The 22,233-nt window shown below is 40.9% G+C and overlaps 1 protein-coding gene across 2 annotated transcripts in view; it reads left to right on the top strand.

Moving 5' to 3' along the window:
* Window positions 1-6,821: 6,821 nt before the first annotated feature.
* Window positions 6,822-22,233, top strand: part of tiam2a (TIAM Rac1 associated GEF 2a) — a 77,722-nt gene continuing 62,310 nt past the window's right edge. The window contains exon 1 of one of the 2 annotated variants that reach the window (XM_066675476.1): window positions 6,822-6,973. The gene's annotated coding sequence lies outside the window, so the exon portion shown is untranslated. Of the gene's footprint in view, window positions 6,974-7,329; window positions 7,632-22,233 lie in introns of those variants that run through there. The other variant, XM_066675479.1, reaches the window with a different exon arrangement.

The following is a 22,233-nucleotide window of genomic DNA, read 5'->3' as shown; positions in this document are numbered from 1 at the left end:
GTGTGAGGAAAGCAGCCTGGCTCACAATGTGAGAAAAACTAATTGCTTATCACAAGGAAAGTGATCAGCAAAAAAGCAGCTCAGGATGTTACAGGCTGTGGTGTGTGTGCCATAAAATATAATACAGTGCCAGTCAGAACAGCCATTTAGTGCAACTTCTCGATGTGTTTCTCAAGAGATTAGATCTGAAAAGCCAAAGAAAACAATGTGCACTTTACCATTGCATCTTAATAAGTGAGAAAAATGTTCCAAAAAATGAATTTACAGAAATCTGGATTTCGAACAACAATGAAAGTACAGCACCACAGCCTCGTGCCGCATCAAGCAACAGCTGTCGCCTTCAGATAAACCGCACTTAAAGGTGATATTCAGGGTGGGCCATTTATTTATATGGATACATCTTAATAAAATGGGAATGGGTTGGTGAGATTAACTTCCTGTTTGTGGCACATTAGTATATGGGAGGGGGAAACTTTTCAAGATGGGTGGTGACCATGGTGGCCATTTTGAAGTCGGCCATTTTAGATCCAACTTTTGTTTTATCAATGGGAAGAGGGTCATGTGACACATCAAATTCATTGGGAATTTCACAAGAAAACAACGGTGTGCTTGGTTTTAATGTAACTTTATTCTTTTATGAGTTATTTACAAGTTTCTGACCACTTATAAAATGTATTGGATTGTCAATGCAACCCTCTTCTCCCACTCTTCACACACTGATAGCAAGACCGCAGGAGAAATGCTAGCACATGCTTCCAGTATCCGTAGTTTTAGAATTGTCCTGCCTTCTCATCAGAGTATCTCCAATCACAATGCTGAGGACAAAAGAAAGTGTTGATTAAATTTGAAGAAAACAAGAATGTAGACGATAAAGAGAACAGTGCAAAAACAGCTAAAAATCAGAGCTTCTGTTCATTGCTCTTCACTCCTGGGCTCTTGTCCCGCACTAAATTGTGGCTCATTCCCATTTAAAGGAATGGGCACTGAACCGGGGTTGTTTAGACAGGGGGAATACACTGCTGTGTTGTTGGATCCTTGTGGTATTTTGAGAAATGGTTTTCACAGACCCCAGGACTGCTTTAACGTGTGGAAAAGGGTATAATATATGTTTTCTAATCATGAGAAATCAAGTTTAATTCTTGCCTCACATCTGAAACACTCCACAGATGTTTTAGTTCATTCTACTGTGAGAAGACATCTCAGCACTGGGGGTCTGAAAGAATGTGTAGCTCACAAGAAGCCCTTACGGAGAACAAAACATTAGACAGGAACTTGACTGTTTGTAAAACTAAATAAAGAAAAATAAACAAGTTGATAGTGTTGTAAGAACAAAAGATGCCGCCCCCCAACCCAGTTCTTATCTGATACACTTACACACACTTGAGAAAATGGAACTACTTACTACCCTGTTAGCCCTGCAAACAATCACCAGTCTGAACAATGGTAAAATATCCTGGGTGTGCCACTGATGGTGTATTTCTTCAAGGTTTACATCTGGAGACTTGGGACACTATCCACAAAGCAAAGTGTCAGCAGGGGTAATGCCTTACTAGTCTTTTGTGACAAGGACAAGTACCACCTTTAAAGGAGAGGAATATGATCCTGGATAAAGACTCTTACTCTTTGTGAACACAGTTCTCGTCTTTTGTTCTTCTTCGGAGGCGGTGGTGGTGGGGCTTTGGAATGTCCTTTTGGACGATTAGAGGGGACACTAGTGTTTCTCTCAGGTTTAATGAAAGGAAACACATCTTCAGTGCTCAATAAATGAAGCTCGGCATACTCCAATAGACTTGGCTAATGAAAAATCTGTAAGAGTAATAGGTGACTTGAAGATGTTACACATCTCTGTGGCTGTGGGTCACAATGGACCAGTGCATTTTCGAAGCTTTTATCTGCACGTCATAATACAGAGAGGCACTATGTGAGCCTGGCGTGCTAAGGGCTGTGCCTTAATCAGTGCCTTTTTCCCAGAGGACCGTGTTGTTGTAGAAAGGCTTCGTTTAAAAGCATCACAAATCAGGAGTGTTAAGTTGCTTGTGCAAGCCCTGCGTTCAGCTGAGTGATAAACAGTGACTTCTCGAATTAGCAACCAATGCTAAAAGTAGCCTAAGCTTAGCTTCCCTAGTTTGCCAGTCACTACTAGTTGCTAAACATAGACAATCCTTCAGATTAAGTGTTGTTTACCTCTTATGAAAGGGTTGTAGACTTGTATATGCAACATTTGGTACATGTTTTGATACAGATTTACGATCTTACGTCCTGTAAAATGGACCGTAGTAAGATAAATTGAGGGTAATATATTGAATTCTTCACTTATAAAGTTATTGAAGGGAAGTTGTATGTTTGTTATACCTTTTTCTATACATTGCAGTCATTTAAAATCAACTCTTAAATTTGAATTTTCCAGAAGTGGCAAAGTATTATGTCTTTCAAGCATAATATCTTTAAACAGGTCAAATAACCTTTTAATGTTCTTATAGTTATATAATATTCTTAAATTATTCTCATAATGTCTTTAAACAGGTCAAATAACCTTTTAATGTTCTTATAGTAATATAATATTCTTAAGTTATTCCCATAATGTCTTTAAACAGGTCAAATAACCATTTAATGTTCTTATAGTAATATAATATTCTTAAATTATTCTCATAATGTTTTTAAACAGGTCAAATAACCTTTTAATGTTCTTATAGTAATATAATATTTTTAAATTATCCTCATAATGTCTTTAGACAGGTCAAATAACCTTTTAATGTTCTCATAGTAATATAAAATTCTTAAATTATTCTCATAATGTCTTTAGACAGGTCAAAGAACCTTTTAATATTCTTAGAGTATATGATACCTTTGACTACTTAACAGCATACTCTCTGTCAAAACTATGACCAACCCCATTTAAAAACCTACAATTTATGAAAATTAATGCAATGTCATTCACAAAGGACTTTTTTTCCACATTCAACGTTTTCACGTTTGCAGATTTTTTATTTATTTATTTATTTTTTTTACTTTTTCCCTTACATTTGGTCTATACACATTCCTTTGGGTCTCTCCTGTGGTGGCACTTACACTCATACATCACGGAGACTTGGTGAAACGACTCCTTTCTTGACCCCAGAACAATTGTGGTATGTTTAATATCTTCCCACAGAGATGGCCACGGTCAGTCTCCTACTATTCTCATTGATTTTTCCATTAGACAGATCATTCAGACAATGTTAGACTTCACTTAACCAGCGTGGAAGACAAGTTTCCTTTCATTAAACATGGCCATAGAGAATAAAGGTTATTCATTTGATGAGAGGTATTTGCATTATTAATAAACTACGCCTCCAATGCAGTTCACTGCAGGTTGTTAGCACAGTGGCAGTGGCTGGAAATAGGTGCTAAGAGAGTTTGGTGTATGTTGAAAAACAGGGCCATATTCAGCTTTTTGTTTCTGTTTCTCCTATTTATTACTGCGCGAAGGGATTCTGCTCATATACTTTAGAGTTTTCCATTTATATTCTCACACCCAGCCCATAGAACTTGTCTCCCCAGCCACTTCCATTATTCCCTCCCATGGCAAATTACCATGCCAATTACAGGAGTTGAAAACGTGTTGTCTCTTGGTGAGCTCAGTGCAGGAGAGGGTGATAATGGTTGGATCGTACCGTACAAAAGCTAGCCACAGAGCAGTGTGTAAAAAAAAAAAAGAGAATCACTTACTGTGCTTGCTGCACAATTGCTATGACGACCTTATTTTCATGGCTATTAGAGAACATTAAATTTGAAGTGTAAATGTGAGAGGCACATGGTGAAGGCTGTGTCTTATGCTCTGTAGTGCAGCCAGTTACTGCATATATATATGAGCCATGGTGTGATTTGCCTTTGGAAAGTTTTCACATCTTTTAATCACTATATCTGTATATTAAAGAGCCCATACCCTACCGTTTTTGCTCTTTCTTTCCCATAACATTGCCCTGTAATGTTGTTGCGATGGAACAAGGCCACATTCCAACATTAATCATTCAATTTTAAATACCTTGTTTTATTTCCTGTACATTTTGTCTGATATGTAAATGACCTCTGCTCTGATTGGATGCACTCTATTTGACCTTACTGATATAACATATAACTTCAGTGTGAATGGGTGTGGCTAAACTGTAGTTTGTAAGTGTGTATATACGTGTGCGATCCTTTTATGACATCACAAAATAGCGACAGCCAAACAAGCTGCCATTACTGTTTAGTTTTCCACGTGAATGTTTTAGACCGAGAGGTCAGTGGTATATTCTGAAACTGTACCATTGTTTACACACACAATCTTTTGGTTTTAATGACATCGGGGGGTTAAGAGTGGGTTTGACACTGACCTAACATACAATGTATCTGTGTGCTCAGTGAGACATGTTTTGGACATGTCTGCATCTTTTGCAGCCAGGACGGCATTGTCTAGGGAGTGTGGATGGAGGGGACAGGATGTCATTCAAAGTCAATTACATATAATTGGATACAGGCCCAGCAGTCTCCCTAGGAGCTGCCAGACAGGACCTTATAATAGACCAAAGGCCAAAGCAGCAGGGCTATTCTCACCCCTACTGTCTATAGTTAATGTGGATTGTACCCTACAGAGCCCCCCATTTTATCCTTGTTATATATTCTCTCTCACACACTGCAATTCTAGACAGTACCCACAGCACTAAACAATGGTTTACTTGAGCAAAAACTGAGCCACGTGCATTAGGGTTTATGTGAATCTGACTTTGCTGATACAGTGTAAACACCTGCCAATATTTAGACTTTATATGCTCTTCTCATGTAGTCAGTGTAGTAGTGACATTTATCACATTTCACCATGAGAACCTTTGCAGAAGTCAAAGCTAATGCAGGATGGATTTGATGACGCAGGGTGATACTCACTTACTCATACATTCAAACTTATATATTTTTATTCTGAGGATCCAATGCCCATTCCAATTAAACATAAATATTTCACAAAAGTTTTATTGACAATTCTGAGACACGTATAAATAAACAAACACTATTTTGTTCAAACACGAAAAAACTGGAAACTAACCTCAGTTGTTCATGTTATTTTAAAACACAATAGTAGCAGGTAGTGTCACAGTCACACAGTTTCAGGGACCTGGAGGTTGTGGGTTCGAGTCCTGCTCCGGGTGAGTGTCTTTGAGGAGTATGGTGTGTTCTCTCCGTGTCTGCGTGGGTTTCCTCCGGGTGACTGTCTGTGAGGAGTGTGGTGTGTTCTCTCTGTGTCTGCGTGGGTTTCCTCCGGGTGACTGTCTGTGAGGAGTGTGGTGTGTTCTCCCTGTGTCTGCGTGGGTTTCCTCCGGGTGACTGTCTGTGAGGAGTGTGGTGTGTTCTCCCTGTGTCTGCGTGGGTTTCCTCTGGGTGACTGTCTGTGAGGAGTGTGGTGTGTTCTCTCTGTGTCTGCGTGGGTTTCCTCTGGGTGACTGTCTGTGAGGAGTGTGGTGTGTTCTCCCTGTGTCTGTGTGGGTTTCCTCCGGGTGACTGTGAGGAGTGTGGTGTGTTCTCTCTGTGTCTGCGTGGGTTTCCTCCGGGTGACTGTCTGTGAGGAGTGTGGTGTGTTCTCTCTGTGTCTGCGTGGGTTTCCTCCGGGTGACTGTCTGTGAGGAGTGTGGTGTGTTCTCTCTGTGTCTGCGTGGGTTTCCTCCGGGTGACTGTCTGTGAGGAGTGTGGTGTGTTCTCCCTGTGTCTGCGTGGGTTTCCTCCGGGTGACTGTCTGTGAGGAGTGTGGTGTGTTCTCCCTGTGTCCACGTGGGTTTCCTCCGGGTGACTGTCTGTGAGGAGTGTGGTGTGTTCTCCCTGTGTCCGCGTGGGTTTCCTCCGGGTGACTGTCTGTGAGGAGTGTGGTGTGTTCTCCCTGTGTCTGCGTGGGTTTCCTCCGGGTGCTCTGGTTTCCTCCCATTGTCCAAAAACACACGTTGGTAGGTGGATTGGTGACTCAAAAGTGTCTGTATGTGTCGCCCTGTGAAGGACTGGCGCCCCCTCCAGGGTGTATTCCTACCATGTGCCCAGTGATTCCAATTAGGCTCCACTGTGATCTTGAACTGGATAAGTGGTTACAGACAATGAATGAATGAAAATGTATACACGTGGAGTTCTTAAATAATAAAAAAACATAAAAAAAATAATAAAAAAACTACTAATAAAATTAATTACACAATTAATACACTATTTTGGCACCAAAACATATCAAACTGACCTTAGGGCTGTTCCACAAAGCCAGATTTTTAATTTCATTCAGATAAATTAAGCAAAAAACCAATCCTGAAAAAAGATCTGAGTCTTCAAATCAGAGCTGTTTCACAAAGCAGGATTTCACAGTTAGTCAGATAAACTAAGCCTGGAATGTAAATCTTCCAGTAGGGCTGTCTTTTACATTTGTCTTGGTTAGTCTTTTTTGCTGAATATATCTGAGAATTTTCTCCTTAAACCTATAGTCTCTCAGCTGTTTTCCTCTTGTACAGGCTTAATATGGGGCTTACATTGTCTGCCTAAACTCAGAAATCACGCTTTGTGGAATACCCCCTGGAGACTTTAACTAAACCATGAGCGCAGCACCATTACAGCGTTGTAAAAATGTGTGACTCTCATTAACACTCTCCATTCAGCCCCGCCCCCCGTGTCTTTGCTCCGCTCTGACATGTTAAACATATTCAAATTAGGTTTATGTTTCCTGCGCTCTGATTGGTGGAGGGTCCAGGCCGTGACTTTGGGGGCGGGGCCACGCCTCCCCCCCACGATGCGAGGGTGAAAGGAGGGAATCCCAGTGTGGGACGCGTGCGGATCATGTTTATCCCGGTTTTGTTGAGCTCAGCCGGGGATATTTCGAATTAATAAAACACACGGCTTTATTGAGGAGTACCGCTGGCGTTAACGCTCTGAAATGCTGTTTGGAAAAGAAGGACACGGACTTTAGGCTGAGCTTTTTGACCGGCGGTAGGAGTTGGTGAGTGGACTGAAGTTCATTTTGCCTTTATGTGTGTACTGCAGGAGCGGGCAAAAGTTTGGATACTGTCGGACGGTTGGACACGTTTCTGTTTTTTTTTTTTTTATCTATCTGAACGAAAGTTAACAAATAACACATAGCTCAGGGGAAAATGTTTAAATATATTTTTTGTGTTTATATTTAATTCACATTTTCTGTTTAGCGTTTTAGAGCCAGTCGGCAAAAAAAAATTCAGCCAACTAAGTCCCTGTGAAATATAACGTAGAGGTGTTTTCTGTTAAATGCTGTGTTCATTTACCTGCAATCATAATAATCACATGCATTTCGACCAACGGTAATCATACATTGCCGTGTGTGTGTGTGTGTGTGAGAGTGAGTGAGGTGTGCTGTAAGTTTGGTGTCGAGTAAAACTGCAGAGTGTGAGGTGAGGAGTTTTCCAACGGTCTTTGTGTCCGTTCCCTCACGGTTAGAGCTCCCGCTGCAGTGTTAGTAGCCTCAAAGATAAAGATAGCCTCGGACACGGTGGCGGTGTTGGGTCGCAGGGAACCAGAGGACAAACTTTTACTACCACGGTGGTTCACAACACAGTTCGACTCCATGAAAAAGCGGTTTAAAAGGCTACACAGCGGCTTTTCAAACTCGAAGCACATCTAATTAGGTGCAAATATATAACAACTCTCGGTTCTAGCGAGGCTGGCCGAGTCAGAATCGTTCACAGTGGAGCTGAATGGAACCAGACGTCTGAAAACTTAAAGAGCTGGTAAAACCCCGTTTAAAGTTATCGTCTGAACGGTTATATGGGTGCCATATTGTTTCACAGTTGATATAAGCGTACAAAGTTGAATTCTAAACATATAATTAAAAATACTGCGTTAAAAAATACGTGAAGTTAAAGTCAAAATAATGTTGCTTAATAATACATACAGAAAGCGAATGTTAAAACTAAATACAATATTCTTTCAGCTCTATCACCGTTTTATTTTCACATCACAGCTACATTTCCATTGTAAACAATGAAGTTTGAACTAGAATTCCCAAGAAGTGTAACGTAAGCCCACAGTTGAGATTTGTAACAGTGACCGTTTCTTAAAGGGACAGTGCGTTGTTGTTAAATATGCTCTTAACCTGTGGCTTTTCCACCGTTCTTTTGTCTTCATTGTCAACACCGTCTGCACTCTTTCACTCCTGGATACTTGCATCCACCCACAATTTTTCCAACAGCTCCATAATTAATGCCCTAGTGGCTTTTTGCCCAATAGACACCAACAAAACGTTAATAGACATTTGCAGCTTGCAAACACCGCTTTGTGTTTTTATATCTGTTATAAGGATAGTGGTAAATTCCTGTAAAGATAAGAAATGCACAATAAGCCAAGAATGAAGCTCATCAAACTCATAAACGATGACCTGTGCTCCCAATATAGTGGTATAGCTTAAGCCTTTTGTTGTTTGGGGAGTGGTATAATGGCAGGGTGCGGTGTCTGCACTGCTCGACCAAAAAGACCCCTGGACGCCTGCGGTGCTTCAGCAGCTGGAACAAACATAAGGTTGTTGTAGACTGGCCTAGACATGCCATTTGTCACTGGGGTTTCTGTCATGACAACAAAACACCATGTGATCCACTACATGACCAGGTAGTGCTGTGGTGGTGTTTGTTACGTTATAAATAAGGTTTATAGCAGGCAACTTAAACTCCCATAAATATATTTATCATCGCATTTGTTGATTTATGAGGACAGTGTCTTATATATGTATTTATTTTAAGACTCTGGAAACTGCAAATAGAGCATTTGGATCTATTTAGAGCCGTTGAGACCGTACACAAATTCCGATATGAAACTGGAACGGAGTCCCTGCTTGTGGTTTTAAATCATGGGCTTGAGAAAGATTGTTTGAAAGCTTCGTTCCTTGGGACGCTGTTTTAAAGTGGGACTGTTATACCACAAGGAACATTATAGTCATATTTCTGTTTGTGGCTAAAATACTATAGACACAATCGTCTTCTTGAACCCAAAGATAATCTGTGGTCCTCAGTGCGGCAATAAGGCTTTATTTCTTCCCTTTTTTAACATGGTAAAGCCATCAGATCTCTATAGTTCCTGCACAAGCTTGTTAAGTCTGTCCAGCATGTGGCCATGGGCTTTAATATCTAGACAACAATAGCTTGCTTTAGAGTTAAGTCAAAGAGAGCAGGAGGGTTTGACCCTTGCGTTTTAGGGGTCTCCTAAATACCGTTTTTTATGAGACCACCAGTTCTGCCGAGCCAGCAGCTAATGAGAAAATTCATATATTTCATGTCCAAGTTTTATCCCACCATATAAGGATATGTGGTGCAGGGCTTTTATTGTCTGTGTACGTAGACAGTGAAAAGAGGAATGAGAGCTGCCTGATTAATCTGCAGCACTGTGTAGAGTGTGTTCCACTATTTTCGTCTTCGTTTGACCATTAAAAGAAAAGACTGGACAGTGTAATTTTATCTCTTTTCTGTGGATACAAAATAGTCGTTCACAAAATAAAATAAATGAGCGAGAAAAGAGTGTTGCAAGATGTAAAACTACTTATAAATGTTATTTAATAGTTACAAACAATTGTGTGATAATAGAGACACTCGCGGACAGCCCCTGCATGTTTTAGACCTCTATACAATCAAGAGATGATATATTTAGCATAAAATCTTTGTCATATGCTCTGTGTTAAAGACTAAAAGTGTGGATGTGGATAGCTTTGTTTAGACCATGTTATAAAAAGCAGGTGAACTAAGATGGCCATTGAAAGCTTTGTGGAAGGACTGAACCACTGTCCAGCGGAAAAGCGACAGGCAGATGTGTGGCGTGGGCGGCTTCCTCCTCGCCAGTCTTCGCTGACAGTGCCGACCCAGAGCTGCCTACCGCAGGCCTGGTCAACACCCTGTTACGTGTGCAACCACAAAGCTCGACGCTAGAGCAGTTATTTCCTTACTGTTTCATGCCTCTGACTGGTCAGTGGCTAAATTCAAACACTTGTACAGCTGAAAATGATGGACTGACTGCTTGCAGAGGTGCAGGTTCCTTCACGTGACTCTTGCTCGTCCACATAAAATGTCACTTGCTAATTGCCCATTCTAGAGAGACTAACCTAGCCGAACAGATGGGAATCTGCGTCTTGCTCATGTTCGGGTCGACACCCCTAACTGGCTACAAATTGAAAAACCCTGAGAAGATTAATGCTACGATTTTAAACTGGATTGTGTGCTTTCAAATCACGTCTCACACTTTGCCTGCGTGGTCTGAAAAGAAGATGAAGATTAAACATCCGCAAGAGCTTAAGTGATGTGTTAAATGAGCTATCAGATTAAGCTCATTGTGCTGAATGTAGGGGGATTGTGTGTTGTTGCTGAGTTCAGTTTGACACTCGTTGGGCAGTGCGTAATCACATGACATTAGTGTTGTTAGCAAGGTGGGGGAAAAGCTCTGTATTATTATGTTTAGCATTTTAAGACCCTGAATGCTCTTTTAACAGTTCAAATATACTGACCATCAACACAGAGCTTCGTAATTGGGTATATTATATTTAAATAGAGCAACTCTCCTGTCTTTTCATGTGTGCTAGTCCATTATCCACACGTACATGAGTTTCAGTCACTGCTGAATACACAGTAGGGCCCAGACACCTTGCTTAGTAGCTGCTAATGCAGCATGATACATTTCATGTCTAGTGAGGTGTAATATATAATTTTGGCTTTGGTTGGTTTTTACATCCAACAGTTTTTCACAATCCCCAGCCCAAGTGGCCGCTCTTCAGACTAATACATAGACCTCTTTTTGAGAGATATAGAGTTGATGACCTTATTTGGTGCTCAGAGGGTCAAGTGCCTATAACTGAGAAACACTGGGCTTTAAAGGCAACACCTACAATTGTGGGCAACTGCTGTTCTCTCTGGTTTGTTTACATTCAGAAGCTCAGTGTCTTTTATTGTGGACAGTATGTTTGAAACTACTGTTGTTTGTATGTGACTAAATTGTCTGTGTGTTTATTCACTCTTTGAATTACCACAGAAATTCATTTGCTACTCAGGTTGTTTAGTAGCACTTCCACGCTGCTTCCATGCAGTTAGCGGTCTCCTGAATTTAGAGTTGGTTCCACCTTAAGTGATCTGAAACAGCAAAAATAAGTCAATATTACCCACTTATGAAGCAGGAATAGAGCAAGATTCTCATCTTGGTTTGTGTTTTTCAACATCTGGAGGTCTCTTCGCTGTCTAAACACCTCCAGATGTCATTTCTCTGCCATGAGCAGAGAGAGAAAGCCTAGCATCCCAGACAGAGACATTAGCATTTTTTAACCCTTTAACAGATACTGGGGCTTTGTAAAACACATTAGAATGGTTTTGAGCATGCTAACGACAAATGTTGAGGTATCATCCTCTGAAATTCATAAAAAGTGTTTTCGGTTTTTTGGATTAAAGTCAAGAATGTTGCTTTTAACATTTCACATTGGTACAGTGTACACACACACACACACACATACCTCTGAGTATGTCACATTTCTCTTAGCACTAACACATTTTTTGCAGTTATAACTCAGCAGGCAGACAGGAGGCATATAGAAGCTTTGCTATTTTTAAAGAACATAATGGTGTGATCATCTTCATCTTCAGATGAAGACTATGGAACGATTATGCATAAGTGCAACCTTCAGAGTCCTGCAGATAATTAGTTAGGGACTAAAGATAATATTATTCAGTAATACAACCAGTTTATGGATGGTGCTTGTTGAGTATATTACACACCTACTGACATATCGACCATAGGTTGCCTTTTCTGAACAATTACAAATGGAAATCTTGATTGATGGGCTGAGTCCAGCTGTCACTTGATTGGGCCAGCCGTTCCACTCAGTCTAATCATAAGTACAAACACAGCTGGGACATAAGTGATAGAAACAGACGGGTGACTTCTGGAGGACACCTTCTTTTGTTTCTCGATGATGGATGTAAGGAGTTGTGTGTCTTTGTTCAGCATCTGTTGTTTTAATTTATGTAAGTAATTTTAATAGTTTTGCTGTGAAGGATATAAATAAACAGTGACAACAGGAGTTTGGTGAAATATAATTTTCATTTCAAGCTGTTTCACAGTTTGACCAGCGATTTACTGTGATCATTATGCCCTTTCTAGTCACACTTCTAGCAGAAAGAAATCCATCTAAATACAACTGACGTTCCACTAGCAGGAGATGTACTGTGGAGAATCCCGATTCGACGAGCTGACATTTGTGTTGCTTAGTTTTGAAGAGTTATCAACTTTGAAGTGGTAATGTTTAGGCGAATATTTCTTCTGGATATAGGCTTGGTGAAAATGATAGTCCACATCAGATGAATTGAAATGCTCTAGCAATCTGAGACCAATTCTGAAATAACATTGTTGCTATTGATAGTTCTGTAGGAAAGTGCATCCCTCATTCCCCATGCACTGTATTTAGAGTAGGAAGCTATTTCAGCCAGTTGTTTCCATAGGCATCATATTGTAGATCAAAAAACAGTGCCTAGGCAGTGTCAGTTAATACCTTTATTATTAGATTGAGTGGATGGACCTGGCCATACAGTCCATTTTCATCTTGCAGCACAGTCATCACTGTCATGCTATAAATGGCCAGACTTCAAAAACATTACCTCAAGTGTCCACTTCTCTGTGGATATGTTGAGTTATGGATCAGTTACACTGCCAGATACACATATATCCTTGTCTCTAGAATGAGAATGTAGAATGATTAGGACTCAACTGGTATCTGCTTTTGGAGCACAGTTTGGGTTAATGAAGCCCGTTTATCTGTATGTAATGGTGTATATTCCCCAAAGGGATTTGCATTTAATACTTCAGCGTATTGAGACATTGGTCACAATTTAATCTACTGAATCTTTGTTAAATAACTCAAAATATACTGTATGTTTAATTTTCCAGCTTATTTAGAAAAAAATATTTTTCTCGATTTTGTAGAATCTCAAACTTCAGTGGTGAATCTGTTCAAAAATAAAGAGACAGTTTTTTTTTAAAACTAGAATAGAAGTATTATGTAGAGTATAGCCTAAAATCAATGGACTCTTTTGGGAACAAAACATGTCTAGACCTAAAACCTCACCTTTAGGATATTGAAATATGTAAAACAAGTGTCCTTGTGTTGGTTTAATGTATGTTCTTTTGAAAATAACTTTGCTGTAATGCCAAATGTTGGCCTACGATATCAGGACAGGGAATTTTGGCTCATGTGCTATCTTTCCTGAGAAAGGAAAAGTATAAAACCTTAATCCTGTCCAACATCTTCATCTTGTTTTTCTGTCCACTCATTCATGGTAAGCCCAAGCTGAACCGAATGCAGTTACATAAGTACAGTGCAATTTAGAATGCTCCTCACCAGTGTAGTCCGAAGAACAAAAATGCTATATTGCAGTGTCAAGGAAGAAACAAGTTGATGAATTACAGCCAGAAATGTGTTCTTGACTTTAACTTGTTCTGAAATTCTCTGTTTGACTGTGACCTGTATTTCAAGCTGCTTCTGCTATTAAACCCTGGCACAGATGTGTAAACACATTTGATTTTTCAGTTGTAAACTTTACCTCCTTACTAGGTCTCGCAGTGTGTCTACAGCAGAATTTGGACGAGAAGTGATGTGTGCTGCCCTAAAGGCCACTGTTTAAAGTTATTTGAGCTCGTTTTTTGGCCAAAGATACGTGTAGATCCATGATGGCTGAATTTCCAAAACATTGTATTGGAATGCCTTTTTCATTCACCTTGTTTGAAAATAAGACTCATTTCTGGCTAAGTCTCTGAAACTGAATCAGCTCAGCTGGCAAAGTTTGGCTGTGTTACGATAAGCTATTCCTGGGAACCGACTTTCAGTTGTCATTGGAGAAGCTCTCTACTAATCGCTCTCAGCTCTGGTGTGAATGGTGTTAAAGGCTAAGCACCGGCTCTATGAAAGTGTCAAACAAATAAATACAGTGGAATTTGAGTTCCTAACTTGTGTTTGTTGATAGTCAGAAAACATGTTATTTCTTACTAATTCAAGGAATAAGGTTTAAAACATCCCAACGGCGTCTTGCCTGTGACGTAGATGGTGGACAACAACTCTAGAAGTTGCACTTAATTGTAAAGGTGTGTTGTTTTTGACATCTGTGCACAAATGGCCCAAAGATCCCAAAATATCCAGAAAATGGACTAAATTTGTCAACTTTAAACGGACACTTTGGAAAGGACCATCCGCTCACTCCGTTATCTGTAGCTCATTTCACTGGCGCTTTTCCAACAATATGGGCATGTAAGGACACCAACGAAAGGTGTTCAAGAGCCTCTGTAACATGGAGGTAAACAGGGTAAGGACACTCACTTCGCCTGTTTTAGTTGGTGTTAGTTAACGTTAGCTTGACTCGCTAAACTCGGTGGCTCAGATTATACTCGGCTACGTAGCTGCATTACGGAGGTTTATAGTGTCGGATGAATTCGAGTTCGACTTCGATCACATTTACAAGAATAACGGTACCTCTACATTTGAGTTTAGCTTATTGCTAGGCTATTGTCATGAATAATGTTGGTTATTTAGCTAGATACTGTCATAACAGTCAGTCATAACGGTGTTTTACCGCGGCGTTGTTCAGCTGTTGTCCACCAGTGACGTCACGGTTGCGTTCAAGAATTTCCGTAGCGAGCTCGGGTTTTTCCGTCAAATTAATAAAATTGTCAGTTTTAAAGCAAATTAAGCAGCTATTTTCATTTTAATTCATACTTATATCTGTCAGTAACTAAAATAATGTGAAATATTCATGGAGGTCCATTAAGTGGTGCTTAGCCTTTAATGACGTGCCCAAGAGAACCATGTTTCAAGTACTTATATTTATGTGATAGACATTTAGAGTTACGTTTCAGTGGATCTGGCCCATTGTATGACTGCCTTCAGTAGTTCCTGATGTAAAGTTTTCAACTGTGGTCTGGCCTTGAGTAGGTTCACTCCCCTTAAGGATTAGTGACCATGGGTCATCGCTATCCAACTATGCATCACGCTCAACAGACCTTTTGTTGGCTCTCCAAATGGGCCACTGCAATGAGGAATTCAGTGGGGGTGCGGATTTTCCAGAAAGTCATTGTGTGCACACTGTCAAACATCCAAACGTTACTTACTTACTAAAGAAATCAGTTTGACAAATAATATAATATTAATTATCCACAACACTCAATGTGACACCGTAACTGCGCTCTATGTAATAAGTACTTTGTCAGGTTATATTGCTTTTAGCCTTTTTTTGTTTGGATCCCTAGCTTTGCAGTTGAAGATATTTGACATGGAATAACAACTGGTTTAAGACAAAATATTTTTCCAAGATAATTACCACATGAATACTGAGATTTGTCAGAATCCCCACAGGAATGTCTGGACCTGTACTAGATCTGGATGCTTTGCTTTACCAGAAGAGTCCTTGTATCAAACATACACTGATACTCATTTGCTTTCCTACATTTCCTGGCTTTAAGAGTTGTGAAGCACCTCTTTTCAATCAGCAGTGATTCATTCTGTCTTCTCTTTGAGAAAACCTTGGTCAGATCCAGATATTTTAATGAGTATTTTTTATACATATCCCCAGCCACATTTCCGAATCTCTATATGACAAGGTTCCCTTGACATGACTCCTCAGAGAACGATAGAGCGGGGGGCGTAATTTTCAGCATGAAAGATTTATCTGTGCTGTAATATGTGTCGGGGGTGGGTGATCATTCTCTGAGGTCCGCTGCCTTGTGGAGTTTTAAACCTCACTGGGAACTTTGCATTTTTTATAATATTCATATTATTATACCATGGCTTGGACCATTCACTGGCTCATAGCTGTGAAGTGTAGTAAGGATGGGAGGTTGAGGTTCTCTCTAACACCTCTCTAATACTAAGGTTTATTTATTTCTTTAAGTTATGTTAGTTCCTGTTAAATCTTAATCTCTGTTTTGAACAGGAAATCTCCTGCCTGCTACTCACTGTAAAATTCCATAGCAGGAGTCATGGCATCTCATTATCCCCATGGCTGTCTTCAGGCATGGATTATAGTCCAAGATGATGTGCTTAATCATGGTCTGGACCGAGGAGTGCCAGGTTTGACTGCTATTCCAATTAGTGCTGGAGTTGTCCATTTGCCAGCAGGAAGTTTTCACAAGGGCAGTATCTCCGCTGGTGGTAAGAGCAGGCTTTCCTTTGGCAGGACTTCATGCTGTTACGTAGTTTAATGGAATTCCTCTAAATATATACCCACGCACCCAGGAATACTTCAGCAAATTCCGGTGGAGGCACCCTCAGCTTACACTCACGCACACACGGTCTGATTGTAGTGCTCAGACTGGGCATGGCGCTAGTGTCACGAACACTTGTGGTAGGAAAGAACACTGTATAATGCACTGGGCTCGAGCTATAAAGACTTGCTCGCTGTTGTCCATGGCTGTTGGCAGCATTGAGCTTTTCTTGGTTTACCGAGTGTATTGTTAATGTTCCCTTACTTTTCCTTCCTCTTATTATTCTTGGAAATTGACATGCAGCTTACTGACAGACTCTTGCAGGAGACAAGGTGTCTGACTGCTATAGCTGGCATGTGGTTGTCTGTGGCATGTGAGCCTGAAGTTCCAGTATCATCTTCACCCAGGGGCTGAGGTAGGCTCTCTGGGGTAGATCTGTTGCATTTGAGCCAGTGCTCTTATTGCTTTCCTTTATACTTGAGACCCTCTCTCTCTGTCTCTTAGCAGAGGTTAGCATTTTGCCCAAGTTTGAGCTTGGAGGTCACTGCTTCTAGATCTATCAAGGTCAGACAGAGCTTGTTTTGTTTTAAGCCTGCCTTCAGGGTGAAATAGCAAGCTACACTCTTCTTCCTGTTTCGCCCTGTTTCACTCAGTGAGGACTCGAGGCACTGAGAATACTCCCTTGTCCTTTCTCTGAAAGAAGAGCTTGACCCGTTCTGACCTCCCTGAGCCAAAGCATCTGCTTGTCGGCTCACGCTCTACTTGATAGAACATCGCTGTGATTCATTTCAGCAGCCATGTCCTGAAGGAGGAAGATGAATGACCATGATAAATGGAGGCGTGTTATGCTGAGTGGGATTGGAGAAGTGTCCAAAAAAACTTGAGAAACCGAGGAGTCTAAACTCTAGACCGTGATGTGGCATGAGATCAGAGCTGGTCGGACGTTCTGTGTCCTGTACTGGTGTGGGGCTCTTGTCACCTTCACTTATAACTCGGTGAACATTAACCTTTGACTCAGCTTTCTATACAGGGGTTTCTGTTGCCCCTAGCAGTCAGTTTCAGGCTGTTTTTAGCAACCCAGAATAGTTGAACGTGCTTGGCGCTTGTAGTCCGTGCTCATTCCCCAACCACAGACTGTTTCATAGCAGGGAAAATGGACCTGGAAGCCACTCTAACTCTGAAATGCCCATAAAAAAGCTGTACATGTCACACAGCTGCACACCCCGCTGGCTTTCTGCCTCTTTGAGCTCTTAGCTCAGGAGAAAAGGGAACACCTGACACACAAGGTTACTTTGTTTGTCTTTTTCAACATAATTTAGAAGGTATTTTAGCAAGGTACTTGTCAAATTCTTGTCAGCATACTTGTTTAAGCAGTTACTTAAATAGAATTTAATAAGGCTCACATTTGCCTAAATTTGTCAGTCGCCATCAGTCGCGATGGATCCGGAGCCAACCCGGAATAATTGGGCACAAGGTGGGAACACACTCACTCTCACACACTCACCTATGGACACTTTTGAGTCAGCAATCTATCTACCACTGTGTGATTTTCGACTGTGGGAGGAAACCGGAGCACCCGGCGGAAACCCACGCAGACACAGGGAGAACACACCACACTCCTCACAGACAGTCACCCAGCGGAAACCCACGCAGACACAGGGAGAACACACCACACTCCTCACAGACAGTCACCCGGAGGAAACCCACGCAGACACAGGGAGAACACACCACACTCCTCACAGACAGTCACCCGGAGGAAACCCACGCGGACACAGAGAGAACACACCACACTCCTCACAGACAGTCACCTGGAGGAAACCCACGCGGACACAGAGAGAACACACAACACTCCTCACAGTCAGTCACCCGGAGGAAACCCACGCGGACACAGGGAGAACACACCACACTCCTCACAGACAGTCACCCGGAGGAAACCCACGCGGACACAGGGAGAACACACCACACTCCTTACAGACAGTCACCCGGAGGAAACCCACGCGGACACAGGGAGAACACACCACACTCCTCACAGACAGTCACCCGGAGGAAACCCACGCGGACACAGGGAGAACACACCACACTCCTCACAGACAGTCACCCGGAGGAAACCCACGCAGACACAGGGAGAACACACCACACTCCTCACAGACTGTCACCCGGAGGAAACCCACGCGGACACAGGGAGAACACACCACACTCCTCACAGACAGTCACCCGGAGCGGAACTTGAACCTACAACCTCTAGGTCCCTGGAGCTGTCTGTGCTCTTTGAACCATAGAAGCCTTATATAATTATTTCAATAATACTTAATAAATGATTCGTTGTTTATTTATATGTTAATTTCTGACCATTGTTTAGGACAGGAAATAATGTAACACCTTGAATAATATGGAACTATTTTATTTACGTCTAACCAAAATGTATTGACTTCTAACTAAAAGCCAGTTCAGAAAAGGGAAGTGTTTGTGGTGAATCTAAAAATGTCAGTGTGCTGTGGGAGTACAGGCACATGGCCATAACCATATTTTGCCTTAATTTGTTAAACTATATGAAATATTTGAAATACTGCCACTGCCTTCTGTGTTGTGTTTACCTTGTATCACATGACTTACTCAGGAAGGGCATGTCAATTAGGTGTATCGTGTGTGTGATGGAAGTAGGGGAGACTTAAAAGTGTGAAGGTCAGTGCTACTCCAGGTTTGAAAACCACAGCTCTAGCGTGTAGTTTTCAAAGCTGATTTTGGTTTAATCTGATAAAATGTATCTTACATCTTTCCAGCTCTACTTTTCATCTATACAAAAAAATATGTACAATCTTAGCCCAGATGAGCCTTTTCACATGGGGGCATACTTGGAATTAAGATTACACAGGTAGGCGTGGGACTGGAAAATTGCCAGTTCCATCCCCAGGAGTGGAGTGAAGGAACACTTGAGTATTCACGGCTGAAGTGCCCTTGAGCGAGGCTCCTAACCCCTTAGTGCCCCACATGCGCCACGGCTGGCTGCGTGCATGCTCACTGCCCCTGTGTTAAACTTGCCCACTACCATGGATGCCTTAAATGCAGAGAATCAGTTTCCACAGTGGGATTAATAACGTAGCCTACGTTTTGCCATTGGGGGAAAAAGAAAGGCTACTTTATTAATCCAACCGGGGAAACAGATTCTCGGGCTAGTGATGAGGGGAAAGAAAGGGCCATTTTGTTTTTTGATGTGCAGATTTTCTTTCACACTATCACATTTACGAGAACGGTGAGACGCTTTAGCGAAGTGTCTGAGTCTCTGGTACTCCTGGAACCATCTGCTGGATATATGAGTAAGCCCAGACACATGCACTCAACTGCAGGCGCTAAATCTGTTAGCCACTGCGTGTGACCTCATTACCTAGACAGTAAAATCAGAACCTCACAGTATGGTTAGCTTTATAGCCCCTGCTTTGTATTAGTGCGTCAAGTGACGATTCAAAGGAATTTTTATCTGTTTAACGGGAAGAAGCACTAAAACATTTTAACATTTAAAATTGGCATGGATTCTTAAAGAAGTGAATAAAAGTACCCTTAGTGCACGCAAAGCAGTGCATGTTACGTGAGTGTTTGTGTGTAAGGTTTCTCCTGTGAGAGTCGATAACTTTGTCAGGGTAACCTTGCCCCTTGGCAGAAGTGAGTGTTCAGCACTATTCTGTGTATGTGCCTCAGTGGCTGGCACTTCTGGCAGCTCACACCACTTGCCATAAATACGTTCACATTGCTGACCTCGCAAAATGAATAGGATTCCTGTCTTTCTTGATTATCAGCTTCTGGATCTAGAAAAGCTTCATGAGGCTGGATTTGAGGTACATTTTTCTAGTGTCTTGCCTTTTCAATAAACAGGGATGACTCTGGAAGATAACCTTTCTGTCAAGCCTTTTGCATTTTTTTCTTTTGTTTTGATGTGGTTTGTTATCATGGTCATTAGCAGTGATGGAAAACAGCAGGCGCACAATTTGAAACAGACGAGATTGTAATTGGCAGGTTTTTTTTAAGACTAACGATATCTGATAAGTCAATTTGGCTGTGAAATAATCAGAACTTGAATAATGAGACCATCTTAGAATAAGACTACACTTTAAAGGTTTGCAAATGCTTTACAATTTATTAATGTTATTAATTAGGTTGTAAAATAATTAATAATCATTTATAGCGCACAGATAGAAAGGGTAACGGCGTTGTTATATGCAAAATAGTGAACCCACATCCATCTACAGTGTTAAACCTCAGATTGTGCCAGATACTGACCCTACTCCATCAGTTGACGTTAAGCAAATTTGCTAATTAGTTTAACCATTTAACCACCAACAGTGGTGAGTGTCTGCTTAGACGTTACCATCTATGAAATTACTGAACTCGCATCCTCAGGTTTGAGTTTATACTTAGTCTGGTTGTTTTCATTAATATCTCTGACACTTTCAGTGTTAGGCCAAAAAGAAGTCCTCGTGTCTATTTCTATCTCTGTTATATATGATCATTAATAATATCCTAGGTGTTTACAATCTAATCAATAACCATGTAATTTAAAGATTTTCACCCATTTATAAACGCACATAAGTGTACAGTGATCCCTCGTTTTTTGCGGGGGATGCGTTCCAAGACCACCTGCGAAAAACGAGTTTCCGCAAAGTTTTTTTCATGTATTTAACGAGTATTTGGACTTTTAAAACCCTCCCTGTGCTGTTAACGACCCACCCTTTGCATTAAACAGTCGTTCTATAATGTTTTTCAGCTGGAACTACATGTGATATCCTACCAGTTTCTTTAAGCTGTGATTTAGCGAAAGTAAATTTCACTCACATATGGACATGAACAATACTTGTCCTGTACGTAAGAAATACTTGTAAGTGATAGATTTTTTCACCTACAGGCCTAGTCTAATACATGTAAATAATAAAAAAAATACTTTTGGCTATTCATCTTTCACAGTTTTCCTAGATGTTCCCTCAATATCCGCGATATAGCGGCCATAAGCGCCCTTGAAAAAACCCGCAAAGTAGCAAATCCGCGAAAGATGAACTGCGAAGTAGCGAGGGATTACTGTAGTCTTATTTTAAAGTGGTTCACAATAATCCATTTAAAATTTGTTTGTTATATATCAAATATACTTTTTCAAAAGCCACAATTTGAATGCAATTCGTGTAGTGTAAACATATAAACACATTTGGCGGGTCAGCCCAGCTTCCTGAGCATTGTTAATGTAACACCTGACCTTTTGGGGCGGGGGTCATTGTGCTGTGTTTACAGGAGGCTGTAGAACCAGGCGTCGTTACAGCTCACAAGTGTGTTTGTGTTAGTTTGTGTAAACCAATAGAGTCACGCCCCACTTCACTATCTCAATAGAACTTGCTGAACCCACATACCAATGAACACCTTTGTTAATATAGACATATAAGCTACATTTAACTGAAATGGCACCTGATGGCCATTAAAACCCTTGTGGTCTTAAAACAGAAAAATAATTTATAACATTGCCATATTTAGGTAAACTCTTCACTTATATTTGGGTTGTTGGTCAGTGTTTTGGCCAGATTTGAGTGGAAATTCTAAATGGAGTTTTTTTTATCAGGAACATATGAGCTTTATTTATTAAGGATTGTTCTGAAGTATACGATATAGGTTTTTTTAACGTCTTTAGTGTGTAACGCCTGGCTTAAATAGGTGACTAAGAATTCAGAATCTGTCAAATCTCTCAAACCTTCCACAAGCTAATGTTTAATAATTGTTTGTTTTTTTGTATCCTGTCACTGATTGTGAATAATGCCAGAATCTGCTGAGATTCCATTGGCTGTGGCACTGAATAATTGACAGAAAACTCTGGTTGGATTGGTTTAATAAAAGTGATACGCACGTTCTTTGTTTAGGAGCCGGAGTATCTGCTCCTCTGTCTGAGGAAGCGCAGCGGAGCTGTCTGTCTCAAATCATCCGTCTTAACCTCCAAAATACGGGATAAAACGCGTCACGTACCAATCCAAAACACAATGCAAATTTTAGAGT

The sequence above is a fragment of the Hoplias malabaricus genome, chromosome 1 (genome assembly GCF_029633855.1).
Source record: "Hoplias malabaricus isolate fHopMal1 chromosome 1, fHopMal1.hap1, whole genome shotgun sequence".
Taxonomy (NCBI): domain Eukaryota; kingdom Metazoa; phylum Chordata; class Actinopteri; order Characiformes; family Erythrinidae; genus Hoplias; species Hoplias malabaricus.
This window is presented reverse-complemented; position numbering and strand designations above follow the sequence as displayed.